Source organism: Tasmannia lanceolata, unplaced genomic scaffold (assembly GCF_043159265.1).
Source record: "Tasmannia lanceolata isolate RefF3 unplaced genomic scaffold, GAP_Taslan_0.1 ptg000112l, whole genome shotgun sequence".
Lineage (NCBI taxonomy): Eukaryota > Viridiplantae > Streptophyta > Magnoliopsida > Canellales > Winteraceae > Tasmannia > Tasmannia lanceolata.
In genome coordinates, this window is record NW_027518789.1 from 442,324 (window position 1) to 454,284 (window position 11,961).

General features: G+C 43.5%; 1 long non-coding RNA gene across 1 annotated transcript; it reads left to right on the top strand.

Annotated features, from left to right (window-relative positions):
- The first annotated feature begins 3,517 nt into the window (after window positions 1-3,517).
- Window positions 3,518-8,314, top strand: LOC143865826 (uncharacterized). Its single transcript, XR_013242123.1, has 2 exons — window positions 3,518-3,613; window positions 6,809-8,314. It is a non-coding gene; the product is annotated as an uncharacterized LOC143865826 (long non-coding RNA).
- The last annotated feature ends 3,647 nt before the right edge of the window (window positions 8,315-11,961 follow it).

Genomic DNA, 11,961 nt, shown 5'->3' on the forward strand with positions numbered 1-11,961 from the left:
CACGGCGAGTTAACGCCGTGCACACAACCAGCAAAAAGACGAGAACGGAGAATGAGATCTCCTTCTCAGATGCAGATCTGGATAATCTTATCCTGCCCCACGACGACGCACTGGTTTTAACCATGCTCGTCGCCAACTGGGAGGTGAAGAAAATCCTCGTAGACAATGGGAGTTCGGCGGACATTCTATACTACCACGCCTTTGAGCAAATGATGATAGGCGACGACCGTCTGAAGCCGGCAAACTCAGATTTATTTGGCTTCTCCGGAGAGGTCGTGAAAGTGGTGGGGCAGATCGAGCTCCCTGTTCTTGTCGGAGATCCACCTTGTCAAGCATTCGCCATGGTCAACTTCCTGGTAGTAAGGGTCACTTCGGTCTATAATGCTATCCTAGGACGGCCTGGGCAGAACCTGAATCGTGCAGTGGCTTCGGCTTATCACCAAAAGATGAAGTTCATAACCCCCAACGGCGTGGGAGAAGTTTGAGGAGATCAACCCCAATCCAGGGAGTGCTACGCGATGGCCCTCAAAGGCAAAAATGCAGTGGAATCACTGCCAATCGAACTACTCGATGTAAGGGACGAACTCAGGGTGACTGAACCCGCCGAAGACCTCAGCAAAATATTATCGGTAGTCGTACCGCCCGGCATGAGAGGTGATTTTGTAAATTAAGTTTATGTTAATATGAATAAATAATTCTTTTGCAGATTCAGATTTCCTCTTATATTTGGAAACCCAGTTCATAAAACTTGGGTACTTGTATCTGGAAACCCAGTTCGCTAAAACTCGGGTACTCACTGGAAACCCAGTTCTTAAACTCGGGTACTCACTGGAAACCCAGTTCTTAAACTCGGGTACTCACTGGAAACCCAGTTCTTAAACTTGGGTACTCACTGGAAACCCAGTTCTTAAACTTGGGTGCTTGTATCTGGAAACCCAGTTCGCTAAAACTCGGGTACTCATTACTTGGAAACCCAGTTCTCTAAAACTGGGTACTCGCTACTTGGTTCGCCACGGCTCGTCTCCACAAATATCGGAAGCGCACTTCTAGTCAGAAACGGGCTCGGGCAGAAAACCAAACCCTTGCAAAAACCCAAGTTCAAAAAACTTGGTCATCTCCAGCCAGACTAGATATAACGCGTTTCAACAAAACGACAAAAACCAGTCCGGTCCGAACCAGACTGGCCGCAAGACGACAAAAATCAGTCCGGGAAAATCCGAACTGGATATAACGCGTTTCAACAAAACGACAAAAACCAGTCCGGTCCGAACCGGACTGGCCGCAAGACGACAAAATCAGTCCACATCCGGACTCCACTTCCAGCCGGACTCCGGACTCAACTCCCAGCCGAACTCCGGACTCAACTTCCACCCGGACTCGACTTCCAGCTGGACTCCGGACTCCACTTCCAGCCGGACTCCGGACTCAACTTCCAGCCGGACTCAACTTCCAGCCGGACTCCACTTCCAGCCGGACTGCGGACTCAACTTCCAGCCGGACTCCGGACTGGACTCCGGACTCAACTCCCAGCCGGACTCCGGACTCAACTTCCAGCCGGACTCCGGACTCCACTTCCAGCCGGACTCCGGACTCAACTCCCAGCCGGACTCCGGACTCAACTTCCAGCCGGACTCCGGACTGGACTCCGGATTCAGCTCCCAGCCGGACTCCGGACTCAACTTCCAGCCGGACTCCACTTCCAGCCGGACTCCGGACTCAACTTCCAGCCGGACTCCGGACTGGACCTCCGGACACAACTTCCAGCCGGACTCCACTTCCAGCCGGACTCCGGACTCCACTTCCAGTCGGACTCCGGACTCCACTTCCAGCTGGACTCCGGACTGGACCTCCAGACTGAACCCTCCGATTCACTTCCACACAACACCTGTCCATCCAGATAAGCGATCAACCACACTTTCCCAAGTCACTCAATGACTTCGAAAACTGGGGGGCAACTGATGGGGTGTAAAAACTCCAGCCACTCACAGGCTGCCACCTGCCCCAAAGCAGGTGAACTCCAGCCACTCACAGGCTGCCACCTGCCCCAAAGCAGGTGAACTCCAGCCACTCACAGGCTGCCACCTGTCCCAGAGTAGGTGAACTCTAGCCACTCACAGCCCGCCACCTGTCCTGGGGTAGGTGAACTCCAGCCTCTTACAGGCCGCCATCTGTCCTGGACACCTGTCCAGGACACCTCACCAGGTTTTCCCTATAAAAAGGGATTCAAAGCTCAAACCAATGGGTAATGCGAAAATGCCTTCTCTCCCTAAACTCTCAGACATCTCCCCTTCACTCCTGCTCATACTGACTTGAGTGTCGAAGGGCCTGTCCGGAGTAAAACCCGGTCTGGTCTTCTGACCTCGCTTGCCTTGTGCAGGACTCAGCCCTCATAGCAGGACTCTCTCTCGACCACCTCACTCCTCGTTCACTCCGGTCCTTCAGGATTCAGCTCCTCTAGTCATCCAGCTCAGCTCTTACATCACTGCTGTACCTGTTACCGATTTTAGGTCTAACAGATTCTTCACTCCTGCTCATACTGACTTGAGTGTCGAAGGGCCTGTCCGGAGTAAAATCCGGTCTGGTCTTCTGACCTCGCTTGCCTTGTGCAGGACTCAGCCCTCATAGCAGGACTCTCTCTCGACCACCTCACTCCTCGTTCACTCCGGTCCTTCAGGATTCAGCTCCTCTAGTCATCCAGCTCAGCTCTTACATCACTGCTGTACCTGTTACCGATTTTAGGTCTAACAGATTGGCGCCATCCGTGGGACCCCAGAACTAAAAGCTGTTCTTACGCATCTCACAAAAAATGGCAGGGCGCAAGAGCGCGCGGATACCTACTAGACGGACTGATCAAGCCGTGCTACCTCGCAGAACTCGGAGCAAATGAGTCGCCTCGCTGGTGGTAGCAGCTTCTGCTACCGCCGAGCAGAGCCCTGCTCGCTCAGAACACCTAAATCCCCTCCCCACTCCGGAGCAAGTCCAAGCCCTTTTTCAGCAAATGACAGCTCTAGTGGGGCAGTACCAACAGCTGCTGCATGCTGTAGACACCCCATTTTGTTTTGTTTTAATCAACAAATAAATTAGTGTGTTAAATCCATGTGAGAACCCCCTCTATCATTGATTTATATGTTTTAGGTCATTAATATCTTGATCTGACTTTACGGATCATCAATCGGGACAAAATAAGCTAGGGTCACTTCATAGCCCGGACCCTGATTCCATTCCGAGACCCGATTTCCGTAAATCGTTAGATCAATGGCAGATCATGACCTGGGTCTAACCATCCAAAACCACCTAACCTCTCCTCTCATCCTAACCATTCAAACCTCACCTAACCTCACCTAACCTCTCCTCCCATCATAACCATCCAAACCTCACCTAACCTCACCTAACCTCACCTAACATCACCTAACCTCACCTAACCTTACCTAACCTCACCTAACCTCACCTAACCTCCTATCCCATTCTCCTATAAATACCCTCTCATCTCACCAAAGAAAAGAAGGAAAAAAAAGAAAAGAGGAGAGAACCCTTCTCTTAGAAAATTCAAGCCCTCTCTCTAGACCAAATCCCTCTTCTCCATAAGTTTGCATGGAATATCGTCTACAAAAAGGTATGTCTTTTGGAATTTTATTTTCTTTTCTATATTTGTAGGATTGAGTGTTGTTTTGCGTATATTTTGGTTGATGTCATGTTTAATTTTGTACTAGTTTGGCCTTGGTCATGTTCTCACTTATGCTAAATATAATTAATGTGTCAGGGTCATTAGAACCTATTTGCAATGGGATGTTGAAATCATTGGCTTGTTAGGGAATTTAGATTTCTTTTGGGAAAACAATTCATTAAAAATTTTGAACATTTACAAGAAAGAAAACTTGAATTTTACATGAATTATCAAAACCCATTTAATTTGGCTTACAAAACCTCCATCTTTCAATTGATAACAACAGCCCCCACTCCAATTTGATAACAACAGCCCCCACTCAATCTCAAGAACCCAATATCCATACCCCACCTTGCCAAGTAGATAAAAACAACCCCTTTTTCAAACATCCCATTTGAATCTAATCTCAGGCCCATTCAAGCCATTTTTCATATTCACCGTCTTTTAATCACTAAAAAAATAAGAACTATCAAAAGAAAACATGGGGGTGCCAATATCATTCCCGTCATAGTGCTAGCTGTTAGACTTTAAACAGATTTTTCGACCTCTAAACAACAGAATCGTGGGAAATGGTTAACTACAAAGTCGTAGATATTTTCGTGCCGTTTCCAACGAGTATTCGTGCTAGATCAGACAGCGAGCGGTTAAAAAGTTAAGTCCAAAATGGTTGCGGCACACCTTTAGGCATTTCCAGTTTAATGTTGCTGTCCTTTTGTTTGCAACACAAATTCGAACCTCTAAATCACAGATTTACAAACAATGGAGAACTACAAAGTTGTAGCCCTATAAAAGATCTTTCCAACGCATGTTTGTACGTTGAATTTGGCCAAGCGGTTAAAGAGTTACGACAGTTTTAGTGGGCTGCATTTGTCAGATCTTTTAATGGTCAATGGTTTGTCGAATTTGTGCAATTGTCAAAACTTGGTTGTGTTAACGTCATTTTCCAAACCAAAATCGAAAGACATTAATCTAAAGTACATCCAACCTAAAATTAACAAAACTAAAATTCACCCATTTAAAATCCACTGATAAAAATCCGTTAAAAGCCATTAACCAAAAGACCACTAAAAATTTCAAATGAAACTAAAACCTTCTAAATAAACAACTTTAAAAGCTACCAAACACACTAAATACCTTCAGATAATAAAAGCTTCAAGAAAACTCTAAAAGTTTCCACAAACCCAAAAGAATTCGAGATTCCCAAGAGCCGGTGGATTCAAAATTCCTTTAGGAACCCTTAGAGCCCAATTTAGGAACACTGGTGTCGTGTCGTGTCGTGTCCTAAGTTTTAGGGAGTCTTAGGTTTTAGGGAGTCCTAGAGTCAGGAGTCCGGCCTCATCACGGACGCTTGCTATGTATAGCAACCGTGCCATAGGTCTAGTTACACTAGTCACCCAATCTTTCCCTAGGACAAGCCTAGTAAACTAGGATGTAAGGCAAACCTGCATTAGTCTAAGGGACCATTTGCATTTAGATGAGAATCATATAGCATCTTAGATGAAATCCTAAGATAATAAAATCTTCAACTTGAATTAAATAACTTCTCCTAAAACTGTTGAAACAGTCAATCCCGTCTAGGTCGGTGTCTTAGTTGAGTTAGGCATATGTAACTTAGCTTAGGTGCACCGAACTACGTCGACTCTGATCCCAGTGAGGCTTGGGTACGTAGGCAGCTTGGATGTCTGATGGCATACCACCCGCGAGTCGGCACCACAAACAAATTGTGGTGTTTTGTATATTAATTTTCTTGTAAATGCTTAATCAAATCACTTAGGACTTTCCATGAAATTAGAATTTTAGGAGAACTTTCACTTAGATTGAATCCAGACAAATTAATAAATCAAGATACACATTTAGGATTCACATTGAAATTAGATCATAGGATGCATGTCACTTAGTTCGCACATTAACATAGAGTTGAATGAGCCATTTAAAATAAATTTAAAAGAGTTAGCTTTTGGAATCGAAGACCGATTATCGGGCAAGAATGGTGCATGTGGTGGATAACTCCCCATACCTTCCATTCTCGTAACCAGGTAGCGAGTCTAGATTTCTGGTTAATTACGGGTCCTAGATCCCACATCTAGGTGGCGACTCTGTCAGTCTCTTTCGTGTGGAATTCGGATTGCCTTAGTGATCCCAAGTTCACAGGAAAGATTAATTCAAATCAATAATAAAATGCACACGCCAATCGCGTGGATACGAGAGACCAAGAGAGAGAGAGCGGCGGCTCGCGCCCCACACCCCTCTCGCGGGATCGGGTACCACAGTTTGGCGACTCTGCTGGGGATCACCTAACTTCATTAAAATTCCAAAAGATAATTCATTTGAATTTAATTTAACTGGCTCATAAGAACTCTATCTCTTGTATACTTGTCAGATTAGTTTGTCTTGTTTTATTTTCTCATCACATTTTACTCAAACTTAATCTAACAAAACCTGAAGGCATCATAGATCGCGCGAACTTATTGCACACACTTACATCACTTGCATCTAAACCCTTGCATCTCACGTGCACACACGTCCTATTTTAGGAACCCGGAGTGTTATCTAGCATGGTTGACTGGGATTTCATCACCTGGTGCCTCTGTGCTAGAGAAGCATTCCACCCTTAGCCTAGTACCTTTATGGTACGTAAACGGATCTCTTGTTCACGTACTGATACGCCGGACACTGGTACAGTATATCGAACAGGGATTCGCGCTAAGGGAACTCTTGGCCTTACCCCTAGATTAACCCACACATGCATGTAGTATACGAACACATGTGCATCACGTGTGTGAGCCTAGTTTAGGATATCCTACCCATTGGTGTCTAGATTAGGCCGTGGTCCATCTTCCAATGGTCACGATCGGTCCTTATATACACGAACAAAGTCATGAGTCGAGATTCTCTCTCCACTCCGATAGATTAGGATTAGGGTTGATGCCTTCAGGTAACACTGATAAAATGTGAAAAAAAAAAAATTTCCCTTTGGGTTAGGATATAAATCCCATAATTTTCAAAGATCTCATAGGATTAGTCATTCATGATCTATCCGTTGAAAGCAATCTTATGCTATCTCATCTAATCTTTTGATCGTGCGTCTTTCGTTCTTCTGTCATACGATTCGATCGTATCTTCATGCCATCCCCTAACTGGCAGATGCAGAATCTCACAATCTTTCGATTATGCGTTCTCATGATCTGATCATGCCTGGTCCAGATAATCCAATCTTGCTTGTACCCCTGGTCTGTTCCTCCTCTAGGGGCTACCTTTTTCAAGATTATTTTGCTAAGTCCTTCAGAGTTCACTCTCAGAATCATTGAGCTAGGGGCATTTCCCTATGCGAATCAGTCATCATTGTCCAAAATTGAAAGTATCAGCCATGATGATGTTCAGAACGAACCAGCCTTCGCCGAGCCTTCAACGCCAAACAGTTGCAGCAGTTAAAGTTTTAGTCACTTACTATTTTATGTTGAGTCAGTCATCATGGTCAGTATAATTGTTGAGTCCGGTCTTACAGTTAAAGGTCAATGCCTAGTCCAGGCAAGTTATCTTCTGTTTCTCTTTCTTATTTAGAGTTGTGAATCGTGAGCATGTTCAGGATAGGTCGTCTGATGTAATAGCTTTTCTTTAAATAAAATTTCAGTCAGTTCCAAAAAGTTCACTTGTGTCTGTTCTTAAGTGTGCTTCTGATCTTAAAATAAGACTCCCTCCTCAAATGAGGACAAAATTGACGAAACTCCACTTGAGTCACAGCAATTACTTGAACGAGAGGAGGAGCGCCAATCCCAACCTTTCAAAGATGAAATTGAAATGATAAACACTGGCACTGAAACTTTGATTCAGTGAATGCCGATTGAAAATACATTACCCTCTAAAGAGTGTGAAGAATTGATAAAATTATTTCAAGAATAAGAAGATTGTCTAGAAAAGCTACAACCGATACCAGGGGCAAGACATAGATGGAAAGCTCAAAGAAAATGAAGAAAGTGAGAAGATATATGCTATACAAGGGGCATAGAGTGGAAACAACTTTCATATTTCCAATCAATGACCTTGGTTCTCAAATTCATAAAGCCAACAAATTCAAGATGAAAAGTTCAAGAGCAAACAATGAAAAGTGATCATCAGATATCGAGAGTACGAATCCATAGATGGAGGATGTCAAAGAACAAGTTTCGCTCTATGAAAGTCAAAAGCACGTATTAGAATCTTGAAAGAAGAAGATCCATTATCTCTTACCTGGAAATGCCGTCAAACTCCGCGAAAAAAAAAAAAAACAAAAGAGAAAAAAAAAAATAATCAGTACCAGAGGGACTCTAGTAACCTAGATCGATTCCCAATCTGAACATCGAAAGGCCTCCTTTGGCCGATTAAATCCCAAAATCAAAACCCAATGTCAAAAGAATACCGATTTGCAAACCCTTCGAGCCTAAATCAAATTTTCTTGAAAACCCATCAAACTTGGGGCATTCCCCCGAACTACGCGAGACCTGATCCCTATACTGGGGTACGTAGGCAACTCGGTTGAACCGAGTTCGGTCGATTCAAAAAGGAAAAGAAATTCAATCCTTTCAAAAAAAAAAAGAGAGGGACAAGTTCCAAAAGAAGAGAAGTTAATTGTTCCAGAAAGAAAAGAAAAAAGGAAAAAAAAAAATCAAACAATTTATCTTCAAACTAGGGGCATTCGCCCTGAACTACACACGACCTGATTCCTACCTTGGGATATGTAGGCGACCTGTTCACAGGTTCGGTCGAAATCTTTGTTGAGCCTTAAGCCATTCTTTGAAAAGCCCTATCCTACCTATAAAAGTCCTTCTGGTGTTCAGAACTAATGAGCTAGGTCCTGAGATACAATAAAAAAATGAAATGATGATGAATAAGAAAAATAACGGAGTTTGAAGATCTGCTAGACTGAAAACCTGAAAGGGCGGTCTAGGCAAAATTTAAGATCATTCCCCTGCTAAGTTGAAAACCCGAAAGGGCGGCTTAGGCAAAAGCTAAGGGGATAGCCTGCTGGATCGAAAACCTAGAAAGGTGGTTCAGGCAAAAGTTAAGGCTAGCGCGGTCCGCCAAGTTAAAAACCCTGAAGAGGTGACTTGGTCACGGTAAGAGAATCAGTATAAGAAGGCAACAGCCGGTATCAAGACTGAAGATCAACTGAAGTTCAAGCAAATTCAAGTGATATCCTCAAAACTGGGGGCATTGAAGCTAAGCAATCTTAGGGGTCGTAATTAAATTCTTGAGGCATTACTGTTTCGAGGAAGAAGTCCGGTGTTTACCAATTGAAAAACTATTCCTTGAAAGGATAGACTTACCAAACAAAACATTAACTAAGTCAGAAGCATCACTATGTTTGTCAGTATAGTCAGTCAATCTTTATTATTCTAAGTTCACTCCTTCAGGGCTGCTCAATCCTTTGAGTAGTGCCTTTCATCTAAGTTTTCTCTTTAGAAAGAGTCAATTGTCGTTCCTATGTCCAAATGATGTAACTGTCTTGGTGAAGGAGGCCAGGCCTAGGCAGCTCCCTGCAATTATACCTGAAAGAGCTCGAGAATTTAGTCAAACAACTTCATTTCAAAGAAGATCAGCTCAGAAAAATTCAGAAGTAGAAACATCAGAAAGCCCAGCTTCCGTAAAAAGATCATACCCCAGGAAGGCACCTTAAGCTTGGAAGAACCTCAGATGCAATGGTGGTTGAGCCAATTTCTCAGAAAGATGAACCATTCAAATTCATAATTCCCTTCCGGTTAGTTATCCTGGTCAAGAAATGTTTATCTAAACACCTGTCAAGAAGCAGATCCCGCTTTTCCATGTTAATATCCAAGAGAGTCGTTGTTCTAAATTACCAATCTCAAATGTCTTGTTCAAGGTTTCAGTTATCAAAATCCCCAGAAGACAAGACCAGCAGTCTCTTTGAGAAAAATCTTGTTGAAGTTTCATAAAAATGTTCCTAATCCATTCTTGCTAGTAATGGTTCTTCGTTCCAAAGGTTTGCCGTTTCATCATTCGTCAAAGTCCTAGTTTCCAACATCTTTGTCGGGCACGATCCATAATATCCCCGATTTCATTGAGTTCAAAAAAATAAAAAATTCATCAAATCCAATCTTACGTCAAATTCAAGTTCATGGAAAATCTCTAAATTCTTCGAGCCCGTTTGTGAACGGTACCTCTTTTCTCGAGCCCATTTGCAAATGGCCTCGTCTTCTCCTTGAGCCCGTTTGTGAACGGTGCCTCATCTCTCGAGTCCATTTGTGAATGGTTTCGTCTTCTCCTTGAGCCCATTTGTGAACGGTGCCTCATTTTCTGAGTTCATTTATTAATGGTCTCATGTCCTCCTTGAGCCCGTTTGTGGACGGTGCCTCATTTCTCAAAAAATCAAAAATTCATCAAATCCAATCCCCAATTCAAAAAATCCAATCCTACGTCAAATTCAAATTCATAAAAATCTCTAAATTTTTCATTGTTGAATTCATCAATCAAAGCTATCTTGTGTCGTCGAGCCCGTTTGTGAACGGTGCCTCATTTCTCGAGCCCATTTGTGAATGGTCTCGTCTTCTCCTTGAGCCCGTTTGCGGACGGTACCTCATTTCCCAAAAATAAAAATTCATCAAATCCAATCCCCGATTCAAACAAATCCAATCTTACGTCAAATTCAAGTTCATGAAAAATCTCATGTCCTCTTTGAGCCCTTCTGTGAAAGGTGCCTCATTTTTCGAGGCCGTTTGTGAATGGTCTCGTCTTCTCCTTGAGCCCGTTTGCGGACGGTACCTCATTTCCCAAAAATAAAAAATTCATCAAAACCAATCCCCGATTCAAACAAACCCAATCTTACGTCAAATTCAAGTTCATGAAAAATCTCATGCCCTCTTTGAGCCCGTTTGTGAACGGTGCCTCTTTTCTCGAGGCCATTTGGGGATGGTCTCGTCTTCTCCTTGAACCCGTTTGTGAACATGTTTCTCATTCTCTGAGTCCATTTGTGAATGGTCTCATGTCCTCTTTGAGCCCGTTTGTGAACGGTGCCTCTTTTCTCGAGGCCATTTGTGAATGGTCTCATCTTCTCCTTGAGCCCGTTTGCGGACGGTACCTCATTTTCCAAAAATAAAAAAATTTATCAAATCCAAATCCTTAATTAAAAAATAAAAATAAAAATCCATTCCTACGTCAAATTCAAGTTCATAAAAAAATCCCTAAATTCTTCGAGCCCGTTTGTGAACGGTGCCTCATTTCTCGAGTCCATTTGTGAATGGTCTCGTCTTCTCTTCGAACCCGTTTGTGAACAGGTGTCTCATTCTCTGAGTCCATTTGTGAATGGTCTCATCTTCTCCTTGAGCCCGTTTGTGAACGGTGCCTCATTTTCTGAGTCCATTTGTGAATGGTCTCGTGTCCTCTTTGAGCCCGTTTGTGAACGGTGCCTCATTTCTCGAGTCCATTTGTGAATGGTCTTGTCTTCTCCTTGAGCCCGTTTGTGAACGGTGCCTCATTTCTCGAATCCATTTGTGAATGGTCTCGTCTTCTCCTTGAGCCTGTTTGTGAATGGTGCCTCATTTCTCGAGTCCATTTGTGAATGGTCTTGTCTTATCCTTGAGCCCGTTTGTGAATGGTGCCTCTTTTCTCGAATCCATTTGTGAATGGTATCGTCCTCCTTGAGCCCGTTTGTGAACGGTGCCTCATTTCTCGAGTCCATTTGTGAATGGTCTTGTCTTCTCCTTGAGCCCGTTTGTGAACGGTGCCTCTTTTCTCGAATCCATTTGTGAATGGTATCGTCCTCCTTGAGCCCGTTTGTGAACGGTGCCTCATTTCTCGAGTCCATTTGTGAATGGTCTTGTCTTCTCCTTGAGCCCGTTTGTGAACGGTGCCTCTTTTCTCGAGTCCATTTGTGAATGGTTTTCTATCCTCCTTGAGGCCGTTTGTGAACGGTGCCTCATTATCCAAGTCCATTTGGGAATGCTTCTTATCCTCGTTGAACCCGCTTGTGAGCGGCGTCTCATCTCCTTCTAAAAACTGTTTGAGAGCGATCTTTGTCCTTTCCCTTCAGAATCCATTCGAAAATGATATCTCATTCTCTAATTGCCCGTTTGTGAACGGCGCCGCATCGAGTTTTTATTATTATTCAAGTTCTAGGGTTTCATCTAAGGTTTTGCATTATGTTAAGGTGCGTTGTGTCTAGAGAGTCCTTTGTCGATTAAAACTACGCAAAATGGTTCTGTCATTTTTAACTTTGGTATTCAATGACTACGTCATCTCTACCAAAGAGGGGCATCTGTAGACACCCCATTTTGTTTTGTTTTAATCAACAAATAAATTAGTGT